Consider the following 6,000-nt stretch of genomic DNA (forward strand, 5'->3'; position numbering starts at 1 on the left):
TTTACAGTGATATTCTTAACTTTTACAGAGTTTATTGATATTCCTAATTTTTCACTTAAGTGAAACCGTAGAAGTTAAAGTTAGCATTTTTTAGTAAAAAAGAGAGTAAAAGTTAGCTTTTTTGCATTAAAAGTCAGCGTCCGTGTAGTAAAAGTTAGGTAAACTGATATTAAATTTTTTCTTAACTTTACTACACTAATGCTAATTTTTACATTGATATTCTTAACTTTTAGGTTAATATTCTAACTTTTTATTTAAGTGAAATTAACCTTAGAAGTTAAAGTTAGCCTTTTTGAGTAAAAAGTTAAAGTTAGCAATTTTACTCTAAAAGTTAGGCGCGCTTCATATAGTAAAAGTTAGGTAAACGTACTGATGTAAAACTTTTCTTAACTTTTAAAAGTTAGGCTTCATGTATTTACAGTTAGCCTTGTTATAGTAAAAGTTAGGAAAACTTACATAAAACATTTCACTTATGTAAAATCTCGTAACTTAGTTCGCAACTTGCAAGCATATAGGCTACGCGGGATTTGAACCCACAACATATACATAATTGCACATTGCTCTACCATTTGAGCTAATAGCCTTTTGTAGTAGGACTGAAAGAATCAATAGAATCAAACAAGGGATCATGTGGATCTTCTTCCTCAATAGGAGTAATGGGGACTGAAGGCAATGTTTGTTCATCCTGCCGAGCATACATTATATATGATGCAACAGCAGGGCTGCAAAGAAAGAATAATGATATCATTAGTAGGAAATATGCAAGAGCCAAGGAAAATAGCTGATAATTGTTTTAGGTATAGAATCAAACTTTGGAGGAATTGCAGATTTGCGTGGATATTATGCTTCAGGCACTCTCAGCTTTTGCGATCTGCATACTCATGACTAACTGCTCTATTTCAGCCTACAACATGCCTTGCTTTGTGTGCTTGTATATACAGTATGAACAATGTTTGTGAGTCATGATCAAGCAGCTGTGAACTAAAGACACAACCACAAGGAACATCAACACCAGGAAAAACGCAGTAGCACATGAAAACGTGGTACAACATCATCAGATCATCAGACCGAAACAGAATATCAGATCACCAAAACCAAAACAGAGTATCAATATAAAGGTGTTGGTTTCATAAGATCCATGAGTTCAATAGTATTGAGAAATTGCAGGAAATCAACTAGTGAAAGAAACAATATGAAGGTAAAAACAACACGCTGGCCTCGCTGAGTTGTTGAGGTCAATGCCCCGAAGAGTTAGATTCACCTCACCGCCCTTTTGAGGAGCTGCACTCTGAAAGTAAGACACAATAAGCATAATTTTAAGGTTTGGTTATCCTCTTTTCATTCACACAAACAGTAGACAGTGTTGGAGAAAGGAAGACTACCGAAACTGAAACACAGTGGCTGAATTGATCTAAAACTAAAAGTAAAAAGAAACAGGCTTTGAACTCTGTTATCTCTTAAGTTAATCTTATGATATACAACCTCTGTCATAAATTAAATGTATGAATTTAACATTCATGAACTTCAGGGAGATTATTCACTAGAAAGATTACGAGTAAAATAGTGCTAGAATAATCAACTATTACTATGTTTTTTTCTTACATGTCTGATCAGGAATTGGACATTGATTTTGTGACAAAGAGTATAAGTTGAGACAATACTAGAATATATCCCTAATGTTCCATTTCAAAGATGTCATTTACCTGCGAACAATGTTGTTAGGATCGCAATCCGGATCGTAGAATCGTACGATCCTACGATCCGGATTTTTCAAAACGATCTGGATCGGTGCTAAAATCGCAAATACTCCAGGATCATACATATAATCGTTCAGGATCGTGTAGAATCGATGGGATCGTATAGAATCGCGATCCCACCACCGATTCTAATGATCCTGCTTTTGGTCGCTGAAATGAAGCCCAAATTAAAACCTACCAGTTTGAAGCCCATTTAAGACCAAAAAAATAAACCCTACGTGAGATTTGATGCCCTAAATTCATCTTCTCCTTTGCGCTGCTACCCATTCCTCTTCTTCTCGAATTGAAGCTCGCTGCTCAGCCTGCTCTTGCTCGAATTGAAGCTCGCTGCTACATCACTTCTCCACGGGTCCATGCTGCTACATGATTTCTCCAGCACACCACCACACGGTCCACATAAGGTAATTTCTTTTGCCATTTTTCTTTCAATTGAGTACTTCTACTTTCAATTGATTTGATGATTTTGGTGAATTGATGTTCGAAATTTTAATTTGATTTATGTATTCAATTTGCATACTTTAAATTTCGAAATTTTAATTTGATTTATCATTAATGTATTCAATTCGAAAATTGCAGCAGAGTTATGGTGAATTCAAATTGATTTATGTATTTGAATTCGAAAATCGCAGCAGGCAACAGTTTAATTTGATTTATGTATTCAAATTCGAAAATTGCTGGCTTAATAAGGCAGGACTGCAGGAGGGTGAATTGACTGAAAACAAGACTCAGGACAATTTATTTGTGTTGCAGTTCCACGATTTTCATTTTTGGAGCTTTATTGGCAAATTGTTAGCATGTTGGGTTGAATTATTTACTGGTGTTTTATACTATGTGGTGATCCTGTAATATGCTTTTATATTTTCTTCTTTTCGGCTCTCATAGTTGATAGATAGTTCCTTGCGTCCGAACATATGTTCAGGAACTGCCAACTACTAGATCAGATTGAAATGTAATTTGCCTGTCATGTTCTTTAGAGTTCAAGCAATGCTGGTTTTTGCCTGTCCAAAAACTTTTGCGTGCCCCCAATCTACGGTATTTTACTGTACATCCAATCTAGAGCATAAAAAGTGAAAATAAAACTCACTCAAGGTAAAAAGTGACCCATACAAAATATAAAAGTGTACCTGACTAAAGATATAAGTGATCTTAGTCGAGAGCTAAAGTTACCTTACTCAAGGATAAATGTGACCTTAACCAATGAAAAATGTGACCCTAACAATAATCAATGAAGCGACATCGATCAAGAGTGATATGCTTGTTCATTAGAAGTTATAACTATGACCTATATAACACCAACAACGAGAAATATACCAATACACAAGTGTAATATATATAATAGGCTATGTGGGGCTTGAACCCACACTATGTACAATATTGTATATTATTCTACCATTTGAGCTAATAGCCTTGAAAATAAGGTAACTTATAACTACAATAAAGAAAACTGATAACATCAATAAGGGTAACTAATAGAACATAGCAGGTGCGGATAACCTTCCTCTTTTAGCCGCCACACAATATATTATCGTAGATCGGCCTTTTTAAAAAGTTTGTGTTGCTCGTCATGTTCTGTAAAAATGTTGTCTGATGAAAAAGAAAAGAAAAATTCATTGTTTGGTGTATCGTACTGATGTTTGTTAATGATATGAAGCTTATTTGTAATACTTCCTCCATTTTTTTTATAATTGCACCATCTTGGTTTTAGCACTATTCACATATTCTTATACAGTTATTTTTTGTGATTTATATGTAAGGAAAAATACAATCAAGTGGGATCTTGTTAGATTTGTCTCGAAATATACTTTAAAATTATCAAATTTTTATAATTTTTTAAAATGTATAATGAGATATATTAGTGGTTAAAATAGTGCATTGACAAGCGTGAAATCCAAGATGGTGCAATTAAAAAAAAATGGAGGAAGTATAATGTACTGTATATTTTATCATTGAACTTTTACTTTTCAATTTTTTCTATGATTTACAATTAATTCATTCCCGTAGACGCGGGTGTCGAGCAACTTGTAATCAAAGACGACGAGAATAATGTTGTTGCTTGTGTTGCTTCAAATGAGGTTCATGATTCTGAAAACTTAGAAACTGATTTTGGTAATGGTGATGATTATGATTATGATGATCTTAATGTCACGGGATTCGGAACATCGGGGGCATTAAGTGATTTTGCTGATGACGAAAATTTCGGCTATGATAACAATTAATTTGTGTTGTTGGTTAATTACTATATATTTAGATTAATTACTAAAAGTTGTTATATATGCTTAAAAAATGTTTTCCTTGTATTATTTGGAATTGTAAGATTTAAAATAACATTCGTAGTATTTTGTTAACCATGTATGCCACTTATATCGATCTTATGTGAGAAAAAGTGTGTTTTTAGGTCTTATTCTTATTAGAAAATCATGTACTAATCACCTTCTATCATTTCACTCGCTCAATTTGTCAAGTGGGATCCCGATCCTGACAACCTTGCATGCGACAATCAATTCAGAACATCATCATCATTATCAGACCATCATCATCTGCCACCGGAACAAGCAGTACAACATCGACCCGAAAATCATAACTATTAAGCATAAATCCCTAACTATTATCCCGAGAAACTTAACTATTAATCCAAAAAACAAAACTATTAAGTCGAAAACCATAAGCTTGAATACGTTTTTATCATTAGTCACTGAATTCTAATTCACCAGGATCAGAAGATTGGGATGAGGAGTTATAAATAAAATTCGCACCAATTACACAATTCAAAACACAGAACCCTAAAAGTTAACTAAGAAGCTAAATTGTTGGTAAAATTCGCAAAAAGTTAAATAAAAAACAGTAAATCCTAACAATTGAATAAAGAAGCTTGAATATAAAATAAAATTCGCATAACTGAAGAATTACCTTCTATTTCAGGTTGATCCACACAATAATTAGCAAATTCCAGCAAAATATTGTTCAACTTCTCCCCAAATTAAAAGAATTGCATTTGATAAATAAAATCTATGCTGCTATGCAAATCGAACAAAACAAGTGAAAGCGCACAAAAAGGAAATCACGACATCAAAAATCAAAGAAAATAAGAAAAATAGAAGTGAAAAATGAAATCTCCCAATTTTTTTCCTGAAGAAACGAGGAAAGAGAAAATGCTAGAGAGGAGCTTGAAACTTATGTCTGGTAATGGAAAATAGGAGGAGCACCGAGAAAAAAAGATTATTTAAGTTAAAAGAACTCCGGTTACATTCGCACGTGTGAGTGCAGCCCAAAAGGCACCAAGCCCGCCCAATTGAGTCGGTGTACAATAAATTATTGTACACCCTTTGTAAACAAGATTTTGTGATTTTAGTTTGGTCAGGCCGTCTAAGACAACCCATTTTAAATTACGGAGTAGTCATCCGAGCTTAAATATATTACTCCCCCGTCCCAATTTAGTCGTTACACTAATTTCAGAGCCCAGATGAAAAATATCGATACAAATTGGGAGATTTCATTTTTCACTTTCCTGCCATATTGAATATCGATATTTTTGTGCCATATTGAATATTTTTTTTAATTATTGGACTGTCAATTAGGGTTAAACAACAAGTAACAAACCACGTGTAAATCAATAGCTTCTTATCGATCTATAAACCATTACAAATGTTAATTATGCGGAAAACCGTATGTAGTGTCCATCAAGAACAAATAGATAATTCCTACTCATATTATATACAACCCAGTCATTCTTTTCAGCAACGTAACATAATTTCCAAGAAAAAGCTCTGTAAACTTGATCTCTTTTCTCGTCATACATTCGATCTCTTTTAGTTTTGAATTGAGAACCCAAAAACGCCTTGGATCACCATGAACAAGATAATTGATGAGAAGAATGTCCCATGTAAGAAACGCCCTAGTGCAATGGCTTTGGCTTCTTCTTCTACAGATACTCCTACACAAGATGATGTTAGTCAAGAAGATAATACAAACTCCAACAGAGATGGTTCCGTCATTAAAACTTGGCGTACAACATCTGATGACGGCGGAGAACCAGTTGGAATGTTAGCATTATTATGTCACCAGATTCAGAGCAGTAATATGGGTTTTGAAGAGGTCAGTCGGGCCAGAAGAATCTTGGACAAAAAACTTACAGAATCTGATATGAATGAATTAACATTCCTGGAAGCGCAGATTCAAGCCCAATTTTTGACTCGTGAAGAGTATAGTTATCTTCAAAGTAACAAGAACAACAATAAGATGAGTG

Source organism: Spinacia oleracea, chromosome 6 (assembly GCF_020520425.1).
Source record: "Spinacia oleracea cultivar Varoflay chromosome 6, BTI_SOV_V1, whole genome shotgun sequence".
Classification (NCBI taxonomy): domain Eukaryota; kingdom Viridiplantae; phylum Streptophyta; class Magnoliopsida; order Caryophyllales; family Amaranthaceae; genus Spinacia; species Spinacia oleracea.